This window comes from Mesocricetus auratus, unplaced genomic scaffold (genome assembly GCF_017639785.1).
Source record: "Mesocricetus auratus isolate SY011 unplaced genomic scaffold, BCM_Maur_2.0 Super-Scaffold_100024, whole genome shotgun sequence".
Lineage (NCBI taxonomy): Eukaryota > Metazoa > Chordata > Mammalia > Rodentia > Cricetidae > Mesocricetus > Mesocricetus auratus.
In genome coordinates this window covers 24,815,720-24,835,144 of record NW_024429205.1, presented here as the reverse complement: position 1 = coordinate 24,835,144, position 19,425 = coordinate 24,815,720, and positions in this window count along the sequence as shown.

Here is a 19,425-nt window from a genome sequence, read left to right as displayed (position 1 = left end):
TGAGAATGTCTTCTGTCCCGTTCCTCTCCTCGATTACATCCAAGAGAACTAACAGCAAACAAGGCGTGTTAATTGCTAAAGGAGAGCCGCTGTTTGTTCCAAGCATCAAGCTCTGAGGAAACTGAACAATGTGCTTTCTGGATCCACCCGCTGGTCGTTTCCAAACTAGACAACCCCGGGGACAGTCTCCAGTCTGGGTTGGCGTTTTCATTGGCCAGAAGCAGCTCTGTCCCTGAAGCAGCCGGGCCCAGATCATCCCGGGGACTGGAGGCAACATCATTTTCAAAGATGAGCAGACATGACTGCGGGAGATTAGGAAGTCCTACCAACACCAAAGGACAGAGAACAAAACCTACACCCACATGAAAGCCACCAAGATCTACCTCATGCTGGAATTTCACCTTATTTGTTCTCCACGTGTGGCTATCTCCATTTGACTCACAAAATAAAGCTAAACCAGGAGTCTCATCTCCATTTTTCTCATCTTAGGGTTGTTCCCAGTAAACATTTTGAGCCTTTTGCAATAGGGTCGGGCCCAGAACAGACCTCCAACACTTCCGAGGGGACTTCAGGGGGGCCTCCCAGCTCCCGGGAGCTGGGCAATGGCTGCTGGGAGTCTGGTAGGATTCCCACGTGGGACTTTCAAGGGACATAATCACAGAAGTGAGGACCACAAGTCTCACGGAGGAGAAAACCGCAGGCCTGTGTTTCGCTGGCCGGCTTTCATGCATGCATACTCTGGGCCTTTGTTTTAGGTAATAACCATATGCAACTTGAAATATAGAAGCTCAGAAACTAAATTCCTGTGTTCCCTAAGAATTGCATCTAATTATGGGGGAGTTTGAGCCCCTTTCCTCCAAACCTGAGTCCCATAAAGCTCTCACGGCTCCCACGCCAGACAGAGGGCCCTGGTGAAATTTCATTTTAGGGTATTTATAGATTTATGAAGCTTTACTCCGCTTTACAGCCACCCTAGAATAAAAGCAAAGTTCAGAAAAAGGTAAAACATAACATGTGGACAGATTGAGATAAACCCGACAAGAACCAGTCCTAGGCGTGACCTACCTTCCCAAGCAGAACGAAAACAAGAAGACCAGTGCTCAATCTCAGAAAAGAAAAAATCAAGTATTCTCCCTGTTAGTACTGTATTTGCATCTTGGAGATGCTTTAAAAATTAAGAAATCATGTTCTGGATATAGTGGCTTGATTGTTACAGTATAATGAATGTACTTAATGCAAATGATTTTGCCATTGTAATCCCTAATTAGAAATCCTTAACTTTTTAAAGAACAGTTGAATAATAGGTTCAAAGAAAAAAAAGCTGTAAAAGCTATACCTTTTATCAAGGCTTTCGGGCAGCTTCAGGGTTGACAAGATAGCGTTTACATGAAGCCCTTGCTCATCTGTTTTCCCTACACTCTATGGACTGGGCCACTGATCCATTCTGTTTCCTCAACCAGAAAGACAGCAGAACCTCTGCTGATTAAAATGCTAAGTGGTGCCAGGTTTAAAATATGGTTCTACTCTGTGCCTGGACACTACCCTCACTCTTGTCTTCTCCTATCTGGACATCTCTAGACACAGTCATCTGGTCACCCAAGTCTGCATGCCATTATTCGATAGTCAGAAACAAGATGTTCATCTGGGTTATGTCATACTTGTTGGATCTGAGATGGTTTTTGCATTGTTTTCTCCCTGCTGGCACATTGTGCAGACAGGGTCACATGGTAAAAATCTAACAAGGCTGTATATATGTTTTCTTAGCATTTAGCATCTCTTTCTCCAAATTCATATATATATATCAGAGAACTAAGATATATCATATATATATATCAGAGAACTAAGAAGATGATAATGCAGCTCATCTTATTACCAGGAGTGTTGCCTGGGAGGTGTGCATGCCTTATGTGCCCCAATAATATCTGATTACAGTCAAATAGAAAAACAAGTCGTTAGAATGCCTTGCTGACATGGCCTTAAGTTTACAACCAGCCAGTATATGATGGAAGTTTATGCTCTTTTTCCACATAAGTTATTTTTCCAACTAAAAATTGTTCCCAGCTGTTGTGACCCAGATGTGTTGGCAGCCCACGCTGGGAAAGCCATTTTACAGGTGACAGAGCCCTCTAACAATAAAGTTTACACAAGTTGTATACATCTGGTCTCCAATACGACTTTGGACTTCCAAGTCCCCCTTCCCTAACAACAAAAAAGCAGTGGTTTCCTGATATTTCATTGGGGTACACTGTTAAAAGGGTATCAACACTGTGGGCCTAAATTTATGTGGGCCCTAGACTTAGGAAGCAAGAGGAAGATAAATTATTTGACTCTCCTCCCCAGCAAGAACTCCATGTGCTTTAACTGGAAATAGTCCAGGAACTGTACAATCATGGTTGGAGGTAGTCCTTGGCACTTGGCTCCCAAGAGGGGTAAGTTGTAACCTCTGAAAGAGCCCATAGACTTCCACCCATCTTTCAGCACCACACAGTTTCACAATGGACAGCAACATGATCACTCTTTAGGTTTGAGGGCACAGTCACTTTCATTATGTAGAAGTTGTTCATGAGAGCGAGATGCTACAGGATAACCAAGGCACAGATAGTTGTTGGGATGACTCTGCCAAGGTTTTCCCAGGACAATCCTAGGCAGGTAATATGTAAGATGCCTTGCTTAAAAACAAAATTATTGCTTGTGGCAAGTCAGTACATAACCCTCCAACATATTCCCTTCTTGTGAACTTGTCCAAATTATGCCTGAAATCTACCTTCCTGGAAAAAAATCCAACATATGGTGCATTATTCCTTCTACGTCACTGCACATTTGACCTATGTCTCCCATTCCTCAAACCTCTTCCTGACTGATGCCTAGTAATTACCTAATAGATATCCTTCTACTCTATTTCTATGTAGCTGATGTTTTTAATTCTGCATAAGAGAGTGATCAAACAACAATGTTTTTCTATTAGCAAAAATATCCTCTACTTCATTTGTGTTGTTAAAAGTTGCATTCTGTTTTCAAGAAACTCTGAGTATCACATTGTCCAGATACATCAGAATATCTGTATCCATTTATGCCTGGGCAGACATTCAGACGGGTATTCCATGGTTTGGCTATGGTGAATGCACTATAATGAACATCAGTGAGGCTCTGGTTTCACCTCCGTTAGGTGTTTCACCCGGCAGAGGGATGGCTAGGGCATATGATAATTGGATTTTTAATCTTTTGGGGAGGGTGTGGTGGCACACAACTTCAAGCTCCGTACTCAAAAGGATTTTGAGTTTGAGGCCATCCAAGGCTACACGGGAAGATCTGGTTTCCAAAAGCCAAGAGCTGTGGATGGGGCTCGGTCATCAGGGCCTGCCTAGCACAAGGACAGCCCTGGGCTCTGTCTCCAGCATCACAAAACAAGAATCTCTGAGAAACCTCCATACCCAACGAGCTTTATATGGAAGTCATGGGATGTTTCAAATAAGAAGTCAATTGATGCTTTATCGTTAAAAAAAAAAAAAAAACTAAACTCATGTAATAAAAGCTTTGGAAAGTTCTTTCTGTCAAAGATGAAACATCTGATTTAAAGGCTAGGAACCTTTAAATACAGTTTAAAGTTTTGATCATTGAAGAGAAACTGTTTTTGAGATAATAAGTTGATGGGAAGAATCCTGGTGGAAATAGTGTTCTTACTCTGTCAAAGATTTGGAGAGAAAAAAATATATTCTTGAACTGTATTAGAATGTATGGAAGCAGCACCTTTGTCCAAACAGGTTGTCATGGTCCACAATGAGCTGTCATATTTTACACACACACACACACACACACACACACACAATTCTCCTTGTTGCTTGCCAATTGTAACAAATATCTAAGCTGTTATGATAAACAATTTCAATGAAAATCATTTCAAGTGTCCTTTATCTTGGCTGTATTTTGATCAAAATGGTTTATATAAGTCTTTAGACAAAGTATCAAGTAAATGATGTCATTAAACTCAACTTTTCAAATGCATTTTATATATCAAAAAGCTGTAAGATTATGAATTTTTACCATAAAAAGATGAAGTTTGAGGGGATAATATTTAACCTGATTTAAACATTATATAATATATATGACTATCAAAGTATTGTATGGTACCTCATAAACATGTAGTTCTACTTATCCCTTAAAACAAATTTAATTATAACTTTTCAACTTTTGAACTTGAACCTTTAATAGAACTGTTACTATTGAAAAGCAACTGACAGACAAAGTGAAGACCACAATGTAAGGGACTTGCTACAACAGGAGAATGCTTCTTCAAAACTCAAGAATTACACAATAGAAATTGATAGTGCTCCTCCATCATGCATGAGGCCCTGGGCTTGAACTCCATCACCTAAAGAAAATACAGTCACAATTTTAAAATGTTAACATAGAGTCTTAGGCCATGTACGCATTCTTTTTCTGCTCTAAGGTCTCTATTCTGTGTGGCTGATGACAGAGGTCACAGCCTGTGTCCAAGGACAAATTTGAACCTCATCTTCCAAAGGCGAAGCAGCAATATGAGTTCTAATGAGAACATGACTTAACTGTGTCCTGGACTGCCTCAACCTGTAAGACTATGCCCATGGCAATCCTCTTTTCATTTGGATACTGTTAACTTCTGTCCCAGAATAGAATGTAATTGAGAAGGCCTACAGTTTTGAACCATCTAAATTTGGTGAACGATTCAAAAGAACTAGAAATAGAGATTACTTATTTGCAAGTTGTATCATACTAGATCTCAGAACAGCTTTGGTTCACAAACTACTTCCACACAGTAGACTATTTTCTCAATTAAATATACCACGGTCTAGAGGAAAGAGTCAAGGAGAGCATCAATAATTTCAAGTGCTTAAACAACAATCACAGACAGTTTTATGGGAAAAGTTTTAAGTTAAACTAGTGAGAAACACTTTGTGCAGAAAAGTACCAAAACAGATAAGCCAAGAAACTTATTAGGGAGTACAATGAAGTACGCAATTATGCATCAAGAATAATTATCCTGGCTATAGTTTGTAAATATTCAATTAATGTTTACAAAAGAGAATTTAAACCTTCTTTAATATATATAAATATTTTATTTCTGCAAAGAAGTTTATCTTTACCAAGTATGTTGTACATGCCTGAATACTGTCAGGCTCAGCTAAGGTTCTAGAGTTTCTTTGATCCCAGCACCATAGAAGTAAAGCAAATGTATCTCATTAAGTCTGAGACCAGCCTGCTGTACACACAGAGTTCCAGACCTGCTGGGGCTATACAATGAGATCCTACTCAAAAGGGGATAGGGCTAGAGAGACAGCTTGTTGGTTAAGAGAAGAGATTGGTCAGTGGTTAAGAGCACTGACTACTATTCTAAAGAACCTGGGCTTCAATTTCCAGCTCCTACATGAGTCTCATAACCATATGTGACTCCAGTTCTGACACCCTCTTCTAACCTCCATGGGCACAAGGAAATGCACATGGTACACAGACCTACATGCAGGGAAAACACTCATATACATAAAATAAAAGTGAATAATTTTCAAAAATTAACTTTATCTTTGAAAAGAGTTTTGGTTAAATCACTTTTTATAAGTATCTGTTAATATAGAAGTCAATAATTCTGGTCATCAGGTAAAACTTTTAGATTAGTCACCATTTTACTATTGTAATGTTTCCTTCACTTCTTACGTATTTTGATTTGGGTATCATAGTGTAGGGCACCTGTACATTATCACAGTAGCCATTATTTTCAGTCGGTTCCAATTTACGAAGGGTCAACTTTATGAGAGTGAGGCCAGTGTGTGTTCAGCAGCAACCATTGATTCCCAGGTGGATTACTTGTCCCATTGCTGTCGCCAAACACCTGGCAAGAGGCAATGTGAGAGAGGAAGGATTTATTGTGGTTCACGGTCTGAAGGGAGACAGTCCACCAGGGCAGAAAAGTAGGAGCGTGAGACAGCTGGTTACATTGTGTTCAGAGGAAAGAAGTACTGAGCAATGGATGCTGCTATTCATCTGACTACAGTCCTTTCCCCCTTTTATCCAGTCTGTAACCCCATCCATGGGGTGGTGACCCCCACATTGAGGGTGGCTCTTTCCTCCTCAGTGTGAATTATCTGGAAATACCTACAGGTGCAGAGGTGTGTCTACCGGGTATTTCCAAATCCAGTCAACGGACAATGGGACTGACCATCATTCCAGCTTAGACAGCGAGTCCCATCTTCTCGGGGTTACTGGGCAGCTCGGTGAGCACAGTTCCGAGCGAGACACTCCCTCGTGAGATAATATAACCGACTTTACTAAGCACTGTGTTGCTGATGTAGGGCGCTTGGATGTAGGTTGTGCGCATTCACCTCATTTTCATTTACATTATTTGCAGTCTCTACCGGGTCTAACTGCACGTAACCCATCATGAAGCCAAGAAATGTCTGCACTGAGCACTTGCTGTTAGCCCAATGCTGCTAGCATAATTCCTGAGTGCATAAAACAAGACTGTGGAAAGAGGCAATGTTGGCTGTCAACCAGTGTCCCTGAGGAAAGACACCGCACCTCTAATGTCACCTGGCTTCAAAAGCCTCCCCAAACTCAGGCCTTGTGTGACTCCAAGACCAGCACTCCTTCACCCATCCACTAGGTGAACTCAGTAAAGATTCTTATTTAAAAGACAAATTGCTCAGTGAGGTTTCTAGGAATGAGCCCAGGTTTCTGATGCAACCATCAAAAGCCTGCCGCCTCTAAACATGACTAATTTGTGCTGCTTGTCACAGATGATTAGCTCATAGCATCTCTTTCTAAACCTTTAATTAGGGGTAACAGAAAAGTCCATTCCCACGCCAGCAATTCCTGGATCGCTCACCGTGCTTGTCCGCAGTCCTGCAGGAACACTGAGGGAAACTGGATATGGCCTTGTTCCCCAGACGTCCTTGTGAGTGGGGAGGCAAGGAGTGACACGCACTGTCTCAGCCCCCCGGGTAACGCTGTTACTTTCTCAGCCCAGCAGGGGTACACTCCTCAGGAAGAGAGCTAGGGAAAGACAAAGGGGGCACCCAGTGACCTGCAAGCTTGGGTTCGAGGCTTCCCATGCCTGAGGAACGTAAGGGCTTGTACCTTTGTCACAGATGTGTCACTATGTGTTGATGAGGACACTGCAACCCAATACCCAACACAGCTATTTCAGAAAGACCAACTGTGTCTAACAAACTTCCTGGCAGAGAAACCTCAACTTATGAGAACATTTGATTTTATCATTTCTGTTATGTGCAGTGGGCTGTATCTATATTTACAAAGACCAGTGGTTGCTTAGATAACTGACCAAGGAAATCTGCTTCAAAGAGACTAACAAATCAGGAAAACATATTTAAACCCAAAATTAACATCAGTGCATGTAGCAATTAGCTTTTAAGTATCAATCTGACAAAACCTTGTGTAGACGAAAGTTTCTGTTCTGCCTGGTCCCACAGCTGGCTAACCACAAATAAACACACAAAGACATATTAATTTATAAACTGTCTGGCTGATGGCTTAGGCTTCTTACTGGCTAGCTCTCTCTTAATTATTAACCCATAACTACTAATCTGTGTATTTTTACATGGTTTTATCTTGGAGAACTTCTGGTGTCCTATCTTCCCGGTAGCTACATGACACCTGCACTTCCTGCCTACCCGAGCAATGTTATTTTCCTTCTCAGGTCTTTGATGAGGTTGAAGACTAGACAGTCACAGCTAACATCCTCTTATCTTAGAGAGAAAATACTAGGCAAGACTTGGGCTTTCCAGACTAGGACAGCTGTAGGAGTAATCTCTGTCATGTGTCATTACCCTGGGCCTGGACATGTAGAATGTGTCTATTGCTCAGTGTTGTGTATGTTTTTACCTTTCCTTCTCCTGGAGTGTACTTGACTTTTGTTATCACTGTGTATAGTTTCTGTATCAGGCTTGAAACCTTCTTCTTTAGACAAAAGGGAAATTGCAGTGGCATCTTGTCTTGCCAGTGAACTTGTAGTGGTGTCCACACCCTTTGGGCGTGGTTTCAGGTGCACACATGACCCCTTTAAGGTAGAGGAGGGGCTGCCTCACACTCTCTTGTGTTGTGGACAGGGTCTGCATCTTCTAGAGCAAGAAGACCACATCGGTTATTTACTCTTATCTGTATAAGTTCTTCCCTAATAAAACACCTACTTATCATTTATCTAGGGTCTGGTGGATTCATTTAAACCCTGCCTTCAACCTGGAATTACCTGAAAAGAGGGTCAACAAGGGATTATATTGGGTTGACTCATGGACATGTCTTTGTGAGGGGTTGGGGTACTGTCATAATTAAGCTCACTACTGTGAGTGACACCATTCCCTAGGATGGGGTGGGGGTGGGTGGGGTCCTAAGCTGTATAAATGAGTGTGCATACATTCATTCTCTTGACTAAGGATTGGATGTGACCAGCTATCTCAATGTGCTATTCTGTGACTGCCCTACAGGAACTGTGATCTAAAAGAAAACTTCCCATCCCCAAGTTGCTTTTTGCATAGACACACAAACACACACACACACACACACACACACACACACAAAATCACAGCAACAGAGATGAAACCAGGACAGCACTTACTTTAACGTCTTTCCCTTGCGAAGGGTGACATGAATTAGTGACACTTGTAAATCAAATATGCAGAATCACACACAGAGCCTCTAGGGTCCGAATCGGTCTGCAGGGACCTCCGACATGCATGGAACTACATTCTAACTCTTATGTGGGTGGTTGTGCACAGAGAAGGCATGAGGAAATACTTCCAGGTTGAACAGTCTACCTCTCTTCTCTGCCTTCCAACGTGGGCCTGGCTCCAAAACCCCCAGGAGACTTACAGCTATTACTAGACAAACAACTACTTTCTGAGGCTGATACCAACCCATCTTGGCAGCCCAAGAAAGACTTTCTTGAAATTCATTCAAAGTCTGACAGGACATCTCTCTTCAAGGGAATCGTCCTATGTGGTGGGACCCTGCACGTAAGGGTCTTCTGTAAAGTTCACAAAGGGAGCTGGGGAAGTCTCTAGCGGCTATAACAAAAAGCAGGACCCATTGTTTTGATTTTTGTTTTTACTTCTGTCCCCTCAATTAACTTTTGCTGAAGATGTAAATAGAGTCCCCCTCGATGCCAGAGAGCAAAAGAGGAAAGCATCTTTTCTGGAATATCAAGCCTTTCCCATATGCCATGGTTTAATGCGGCTAACATGTGGGGAAGATAAAAACTCATGATTAATTGCCTCCCCTTTTGATGTCCTCCTTCCTCAAAGCCATCATAATAATAGTGGCTAGGGTCGTTGCTGTGATGTACTGCCCAGATTCCCCTTCAACGCTGGGGCCCCGGTCGCCCAGCTGTTGGAGCATTAGCTGCTGAGGCTCACGGTTGAGTCTGTCTTTAGGCTGTGCTGTGAGTGAGATTGCACCCTTGCCGGAGAACAACCCACAGTGAGGTTGCTGTGTCAAGCATGGTCGTGGGAGCTGTCCCAGCAGTCTGGAGAAGTGTGATGCTACAACTGTTATCACAGTTCAAACTCCTCTGCCAGTCCAGTCCTGAATCCCTCCCAACCCTCAGGTGTTGTTGATCCCATGAGCACTCCCCAAATAAACTATGTGGCGTGTACATCTTTATCCCCAAATGGTGCTTCCAAGGCAACCTGAGTCAAGACACAGAACATGTCATATGCAGGGCACTGTGCTCTGGTGACTCTAATTATAGGCATTTTATGAGCTGTAACTTTCATTAAAATAAACATTTGATTTTAAAGATTACTGAAGTTCACCTATAAGAAGGTACAACAAGGGAATCTCCTTGTAGCAATAAAATGAGGTCTGTGGTTTAGTTAATATTTGACAATTGTCATTTTCCTGGTTCTGATAAAGTGTAAAATCATGCAATTGGTAAGTGTCATTGGGGGATGCTGGGGACAGGGACAAGGAAATTTATTTATACCTTTTGAGAAAAATATATTTCAAAATAATGTTTACATTTTCCTAAGCAACAAAAAGAATGAGACATAAGAGACTGCTATATTAAAAAAAATAACCTTCAAAGGGTAATTAAAGGGCCAGACCTGGTAGCATACACCTCTAATCCTTGAACTTGAGACTTGCTGTCTCAAGAAAAACAAAGAGAGAAAAAGAGATAATTGAAGATATTTTTACTTGCCAAATATGGTGGTTTGAATAAGAATGGCCCCCATAGACTCATGTATTTGAATGTTTAGGGAGTGGCATTATTTGTTGGAGTAGGTGTGGCCTTGTTGGAGGAAGTGTGTCACTGACGGTGGGCTTTGAGGTTTCAGAACCCCAAGCCAAGCCCAATGGCTCGCTTTCTCTTCCTGCTGCCTATAGATCTCCACCTCTCCAGCACCATGTCTGCCTGCATGCCACCATGCTCCCCACCAAGACGATAATGGACTGAACCTCTGAACTCTAAACAACCCCAATTAAATGTTTTCCTTGACAAGAGTTGCTGTAGTCATGGTGTCTCTTCACAAGGATGTAACACTGACTAAGCCAGCTAAAGAATACTAACTCATAATAAGAACCTAAAACAAACTTCCCTGTGATCTGTTGAGGATTGGAGCTTTTTTTTTTTCTTCACAAATCAAGGACGTGAGATTGTGGTGGGCTGACAGGTATAACTATAGCTCCAAAAATGGCCAAGTCGGATGAAGATAGGGATTTGTAAAGACCCCACCCTTGACTGGGGAGCCGTTGGCAGTTGATGGCTGTTGGGGAGGGGGTCATCTTTCCTCCCAGTGCGGCCACGGGTAGGCTGTCCACATTTGAGAGGGCGGCCCCATACCCATGCTTGTGTGGGTAGCACTAGTTGGACTTGGTGGGTTGTTAACGTGGCAAAGATGCCATGAAGGAGGGAGGGGGACTACAGGGAGAGTAGGCTGGGAAAATTGGGATGATATGACCAAGGTGTAATCTATACATGTATAAAACTGTCAAGGAACAAATAAAAGTGTTCTTGAAAAACAAAACACAAAACCAAACTCTCTTACTGAATACCAAATGAGACTCCCTAACCTCCTGAACTGTAAGAACTAAATTTCTGGTATTTTTTTTACAATGTGACTGGAGAGACAGATCAGCGGCTAAAGGTACATACCATCATTACAGAGGACCCAGTTCAATCCCCAGAACACACACCACGCGGTGACAACCACCTGTGGCTCCAGCTCCAGTGGAACCCAACCCCTCTGGCCTCCACAGGCATTGGCACACACGTGCACACACCCACACACAGGCACACACACACAATTAAAAATAAAATAAACCTTCTTCCAAACGCTGAAAACAACCCCGATCCTGTTCTCCCTCTTAAAAAAAAAAGCGGAATCAGATGTTCCTCTTGCTCCTCCCTCTGCCACTGCTTCCCTGCAAGGGTGTAACTCTGGAGAGCGGCCCTCATGTGGTCCTGGGCATCATTCTTCCCTGTAAGCTTTCCAGCACCTGATTGTCCCCTCCTGGGATGGCTTCAGCCTCCCCGTATTAGAATCTAAGTCCCCGTGGGATGTCTAAGCTATGGGATCAACCAGATGGCAGGTGTCTCCTCCCGAAGCCTGTGGCCCAGATGCTGCTTGTCTTGGAAGGAAGCCCAGTTCCTCCTCCTGGGGGGTTGGGGGGCACCCAGCTGTCAGTCGGTGAGCAGCGAGTGAACTGGAGACGAAGCGCAGGATAGCAGCTGGAAGGAAACCGTGAAAGGTACGGCACTGGGAACGGGACTGTGTGACACGTGAGGCATGCCTGGGGGAAGACGCATGGGTAAAGCCCCAAAAGAACAAGCAAGAAATGCAGAAAAGCAGACAAATGGCATTGCATTCAACTAAAAAGTTTTTGAGCAGGAGAGGGAAGAGAATTAAAACATAACCCACCCACGGGGGGGGGCAGTCCGTATATTTGATAAGGATAATACCCACAATGCATCAGGTGATCAAGTACTCAATTGTTGGGCCTAAGAAAGGCTCAGACACTAGGCCCAGTGTAAGCTCCTGAGCCTGACTTGAGTTTGACAACCTGTCTCTGGCCTGTAACCTCCACGTGGGGGTGACTCAGCCAGACCTGATGTAAGACTGCCCCCTGCCTAGCTACCTGCCTGCTTGGTGGAATACTATTGGCCCTTAACTTCTCACGTCACCTTACCCTATCCTATGATTCCCACCCCCTACCTCAGCCCTGTATAAGTTCCTGCCTGTTGGAATAGACCAAGATACTGCTTTGACAGACTTCTGACTCAGTGTGTATTTTTTCTCCCCGGTAACTAATTGGGGGAAGGCCTGAGGATCTGAGGGTCTGAGTCATCGACACTTACCATCCCATTCAGCCCCCTAGAAAAGACCAGCTGGACCATGCCCCCCCAGCACTCAATCAAGGAAAAAATAACCTAATTAGCCCAATTCAAAAGGGCAAAGAGTTTAGTGACATTTGGCCCTAATTGTCAACTGATGGGATTTGGAATTACCTAGGAGACACACTTTAGGTATGTCTTTAAGGGAATTTCCAAGGAGATTAAACCAGGAGGAGGGCAGACCCATGTTCAATGTGGGGGTCACTATTTCACAGATAGAAAAGGTTGAAAAATAGCAGGGAGAAACCAGCAGAGCGCCAGCACCCATGGCTCTCTGTTCCCTATGAACACAAGGTGATTGGCCATCTGAATGCTCCACCACCGTGAAGTCTGTGTGGTGACTGCACTCCCTCAAACTGACCTCTTCCTTCAACTGTTTGCATCAGGTATTTTGTTGCAGCAACAAGAAAGCCAAGACAGATCTGAACAATCTTTCATTAGAAGATATACAAATGGCATATATATGTGTGTATATATGTATGTATGTGTGTGTGTGTGTATTGTTTTTTGACACAAGGTTTCTCTGTGTAGCTTTGTAGACCAGGCTGACCTCGAACTCACAGAGATCCACCTGCCTCTGCCTCCCAAGTGCTGGGATAAAGGTGTGCGCCACCACCCAACTTCAATAGATATAATTCTTTTTAATGTTCAACCCCTCCAATCATGGGAAAATGCAAATTTAAATCACAGCATGAGGCTGCCTCAAGCCTGTTAGAATATATATTATCTAGTTTCTGGAATAAGATGGCTGATTAGAAACTGCCTTCATGTGGGACAGTGAATGAAGAGAGTCAGAATAACTGAGAGAAAGATATTTCAAAGAAAGGACAAATAGCAGAGCCCTGCGAACCACAGGGAAGGACAGATAAAAGTGCCAAGGAGCAGAGGGGTGATGCCATGTGGTCCCCTGTCAGGTAGAAGGGAAGTAGAACCCTCATCCAGTCAGAAAGCCAGGCAGCCCCGATGTAAAGAGACTGGCAGTCCCTTTCATGGGACATGTTCATAGTCCTCAAAGCCTCAGGTAGGAGCGCCAGGTTGGTGGTTTTAGTGAGTTGGTAGCTCTTAGGCATGAAGGGTCAGCAGTGAAATGGAGATCCATGACTCTCTCTATGCCTTAGAGAGAGTTGCAAGCCAGGCACCATAGTGACAAGGAACCAATTTTTAAGACAGCCACTTGGGCAGCCTGATAATAATGATGAATCCCATGTCAGGCAGTCAGGAGTCAACCTGCCATCATCCCAAAGCGTGGGAGAGAGAGGACTGGGGAGGTCACAGAGAAGGGGAGGGCAGGGTGCCAACATGCCTCAAAGTTCAGCCTGTGGGAGTCTCAGCTCAGGGAGTAAAGGTACAGTGGTACCTAGAAATGTAACCCGGTACCTGAGGATAACCATGGAGTCTGATAGCCCCAAGCCTGTCATCAGATGGTAGCCTGATCTCTGGAGTAACCATGGAGTCTGATAGCCCCAAGCCTGTCATCAGAAGGTAGCCTGATTTCTGGGGTAATCATGGAGTCTGATAGCCCCAAGCCTGTCATCAGAAGGTAGCCTGATCTTTGGGGTAACCGTGGAGTCTGATAGCCCCAACCCTGTCATCAGAAGGTAGCCTGATCTCTGGACTCCTTCAGCGATCGCAAATTTCACTGCCAGGTGTGCAGAGAACTCTGACGCTCCAGGGTGCCTGGTTTCCTCCGCCTCACATCCCCTTCGGCCTCATGGTGGGCTGGTTAATGCTGAACAGCTTTTGAAAGTGTGGAGACTACTCATCCCATATGGACCTCAATGATGTGCCTCTTCCGCTACTCCTCGGGTGCTTGGGAGACATTCTCCAGCTATAACATCTACCAACCGGACTTGAGCACCAGTGTAGTAGGAAGGAGAGTTCACACTCCACTGATGCCGTACCTATCCCAGGCTCGCCGGGCTGAGTCCAGTTGTAGAGGATTCGGAAGGAAGTTTTTCCCAGTAAGACGACATCCTTTCCTTTCTGTCTCTTGTGTTCCTCCTGTTTTGTTTTTACCATGCGTGATGGTTGATGTAGACTTTCATGCATAGGACCTCAGATCAACCAAAAGGAAAGCCTCTAGACATTGCTGTGAGGGACCATTTAAATCGGGTTAATTGAGGGGGGAAGATGTACTTTGGGCCTGTAGAGGGCAAGGGGAAGTAGCGGCAGCAGTAAGTTGTGTGTGCAGTTCATGAGCACAAATGGAGACAGGAGGTGACTTCGGTGAATCAGTCCAACTTTATTCCAGAGTACAAGGAAGACATAGGATCGGGGAGCCTGGGACCAACCCTAACTGCATTCAGTGGCATGCTGCTGTCATAAGGCTCCTAACACAAGTCTTGGTTATCATGTGTACAAAGCTGCCAGGCTACAGCAGACCTGACCTCTACCAGCCAGCCATGCCTTCCCACGGTACTTTATACGGAAGCAGCATCATTCCATGGGCTGTGGTCCCAGCCTGCATAAAAGAGAAAGGTGACTGAACACCAGCATTCTTCTCTGTCTGCATTATGACTGTGAATGCAATGTGACCACCCACGTTCAGGCTGTAAAGGATTCTACCCTCAAACTGTAACCCAAAATGAGCCCTCTCTTCTGAAGTTGCTTTCGTCAGGCATTTTGTGGCAGTAAGCAGAAAAGTAACAAATACAAAAACAATTGGCACCAACAGTGTTGCTGTGATAAACCTGACTGTGCGGCTCATAGGCCTTTGGGGCTGGTTAGTAGGAGGAATGTTTATAGTGATAGAAGTTTATAGCTATAATTGTCACATTTCTTAAAATTCAGGGAGGTATTGGGGACATAACTTAATGATATACCTCAATGCCTCAAAAAAAATGAAGAACAAGCAAAATTCAATATCAGTACAGAGAAAGAAATCATGACAATGAAAACATAAAGTAACAGCATGAGAAAAAAGAATAACACAAAAAGTCAATGAAATGAAGAATGGGTTCTTTGAAAAGACAAGATTGAGAGGCCTTTAGAATCTAAAGCTTACACAAATGAACCGGAAGAAAGAGAAGACTCAAGTTGGTAAAACTAGAGACAAAAGGGGACAATTACAACAGAGGCTGTGATGGCCATCGCTGCTATCAGCAGCCACCTGGGAGAAGGACCTCTGGCCACACCTGTGAGGGATTGTCTTAGTGAAGTTTGAAGGCTGCACACGGTGGCAACATCATTCCCTACGATGGGGTCCTGGACTACCTGTAAAAAGGAGACAGTAAGATGAATACGGGAATTGATCTCTCTTGGCTTCTTTGTCTATACCGTTTGGCCAGCTGCTTCAAACTCCATTGATGTGACTGCCGCATGATAATGGACGGGACCTGCAAAGCGTGAGTCAACCCCTTTGCCCCTTGAGTTGGTTTTGTCGGGGTATCTCATCATAGTGACATGTAAAGTAAGAGATGCCGAATTCCAAATAGGTGGACAACCTAGAAGAAATAAACTCCTGGACACAAATAATCTGTAAAAATCAAGCTAAGACAATGAAGATGACTTACAAATATCTGTAATGAGCAATGAGACTAAAGCAGTAAGAGTGTCCCATCAACAAAAATAACAACAAAACCCAAGGCCAGATAGACTCACTGCTGAATTCCACTAGGCCATTCACATGGAGCTAATACCAATGTTTTTTAAGTTACCCATGAAATCAAAGGAGAGAAACACTCCCAAACTCATTCTGTGAAGCCAGTATTAGCCTAATACCCAAACTGTGTCAGAATACAAGAGAGAAAACTATAAACCAATTTCCTTGGTGAACATAGATGCAAAACTTCTCACCAAAATACTTGCAAACCAAATTCAATGACACATCAAAATAACCAATGAGAAATGAAAGTTTTAACACCGTGGAAAGAAATATTGAAGAAGATACTAGAATAGGAAGACCACTCATGTCCATGGACTGGTAGAATTAACAATGTGAAAATAGCTGTATTACCATGAGAGTCAATATAATCCTTACCAATATTCCAGTGAAATTCTACACAGAACTGGGAAAAAATCCTAAAACTCATGAGGAAGCACAGTAAAACCCCAAATAGTCAAAACAATCTGAAGCAGAAGAGCAACGCTGAAGGCACCACACTAGCCGACCTCAAATTATACTACAGAGCCATAGCAACTGAAGACAGTTAGGCACTGTCACAGAAAAACAGACGCATGTGTCCGCCACACACCCCCCCTACAAAAAATTAGAATAGCATGCCCAGAAGTAAATGCATGTGCCTACAGTCACATAACTTTCAATAAATTGGATAAAAGGCTACTTCTTCAAAGAACGGTGCCATAAATATGAAATAGTCACACACAGAGGACTGAGGCTGGATACCTATCTTATGACATACACAAAAAGAAATGTTAAGCCTAAAACTTAGCAACTACTAGATGAAAACAGACTTGATAGCTTCAAGACGTAAGTAAAGTCAAGGAGCTTCTTAAAGAGGTGCCAACCACTCAAGAAAGAATTTGAAAGCTTGGCAGATGGGCTCACAAAAGTTTGAACCATGTATGTACCACAAAGAAAATAATCACTCTGGTGAAGGGAAATTATTGACTCAGGAAAAATGTGCTAGCCACATATCTCACAGGGGATTAATATCTAGACTAAAAAATATTTTTCCTTTTTTAAAATTTATTTGACCAAAAAATATTTATAATACAAGGTTTCAGGTAGCCAAGGATGGCCTCCAACCCACTATATGGCCAAGGATGGCCACAAAGTCCTCACTGGTCTACCATACCTGGCTTCAAATCTACTAAAACTAAAAATAAATAAACATTAAAACCCTAATCATCCAAACAATAACAAGAAAGTGAACTGAACAAACAGTTCCCAAAAGAAAAATAGAACTGACCAATAAATATACGGAGGAAAAAGTGTTCCACATTCTTAGCCACAAAGGAAACATAAATTAAAACTGCATTGAGATTCTATCTTTGTCCAAACAATGCCTATCATCAAGAAAACAAATTATAAAGAAGGGGAAGTCAATAAAATAATGTGGAATGGTGTGTATGTGTGTGTGTGTGTGTGTGTGTGTGTGTGTGTGTGTGATGTGTCTGTAAATGAAACCAACCACTTCAAAACTAAACTGACTTTAAAACTTCAAAAATATGAATAAGATGCTGATGCAGATACACAGAAAAACGAATCCCTATTGGGTTGGATTACAAACTACTCCATCCACCACTGAAACCAGGATGGAGGCTCCTCAAGACACAAAAAACAGACTAAGCCATTCCACTCCCAGTGAACACCCAAAGGAGTCTAAGCCAGTGAACCACAGACATAGTCTCACGTCTGTCTGTTGCTGCGCTGGTCACAGACATGGCAGCATCCCGAAGTCACTTCAGGAGATCTGTGGGTAAGGAAGACTCGGGATTCACACACTGAGCTTAAAGAGCCATGAAATGGTGCCGTTTGCAAGAAAGGGGAAGGAGCTGGGAACCATCGTGCTAAGGAAAAGCATTCGGTGGGCAAGACCAGTGTTGCTTATTCTCTCTCATGCATAATCCCAGTTATGTGCAGCATCAAAACAGAAGGGGAACCAGCTGGGGGACAGGAGACGGGGGAGAGGGCGGAGCAAGGGAGGTCAATGCCTGGCTAATATGAGCAAAATATAATAAATATGTATGAAACCTATTGTTTCATATGCTAAAAAAATTAATTTAAAATCTGTACCCTCAAAGATTACCAGCAAACCAACAGAAGCTAGGAAAGGGGAAGAGGGCTTTGCCACTACAGAGTTTTGAGGGCACATGGGGCAGGCAGTACCTCGGATCTGGAGGATCACCTACAGAACTATGTATGGGATAATTCTTATTTTTTCTAAACAAACAAAAACATAAGGAATAGATATTACCAAAATGATTTCATGAGAATGTGGAGTAAAGGGGACCACAGACTCTGCAGTCAGAATGTAAGTCAATAGTCACTTTAGAAAACACTATAAGAGTTTCTTCAACCCCTCCCAAATAAAATCGCCGTATTGCTCATCATACTCCTGGGTATGCCCCCAAAGGAGTTGGAATTGATCCTAAAGTGATGCCTGGACTCCACTTATTTCAGTGCTAGTCCAAATAACCGAGATATGGAAGCAATCTGATTTCCCACAAAGGGTAAATTAATCATGTGGTACCACACACATCTGAACGCTACCCAGCCATTAAAAATGAGGAAAGTTTAATATCTGTGATACCATAAGTGAATCTGGAGAAAATTATAAGTAAAATAAGCCAGACACAGAGAGATCCCCACTGTATGATCTCACTTCCACGTGGAATCTAAAATAAGTTCATCTCTTGACAATAAAAAAGAAAAGCGGTTAGCAGAGGCAGGGGCGTGAGGAGGAGACGGTGAAAGGCGCAATCTTGACAAAACGTGCAGAGTTCCTCTTAGACGGGAGGGGTGCGTTCCCGTGAGCTTCTCTACCAAGCGACTGAGTTAGTAATAACGTGCTGTAGGTTTCAAAACTGCAAATGGCTGCCAAAGCTCTCAGTGCAAAGACTGATTAGTAGGTAAGAGGGCAGGGTAAGCTTAATATTTCTGCGGTGCATGCATGCATCGGATATCACAGTGTCACTCGCGAACAATTACTGGTCTCGTTACTTAGAAAAATGGACATAAGATCCCAGTGTATCGCATGCGCTAATATCTCCACTTAGCAAAATGGCGGGGTGCGTTTACGTTTTCCGATAGTCCAATCGGGACTTGAAAGCTTCAGTTTTATCTTTGCCACAAGTACCCTCTATCACGTTCCTTAACGTGACAGTCTCTCTTTGTTCGCTTTCTAGAAAGCACCTGCCAATACCCAAGTGTGCCTCGCCAGAGTCTAGCGGTCGCTTTTTGTCCAGTGCCGAGTGTACCTCATGGGGAGGGAACCCGGCATATAAGCAGCTCACAGAGAAGCTTCTCTTGGGACAACCACCCCACCTCAGCATGTTTGCTTTCCATTAGAATAACAAATAACGGAGACGAATCAACTTAGAAAAAGCAAAGGTTCATTTTGTCACAAGTGATCTGGAGGTTCTGGCCT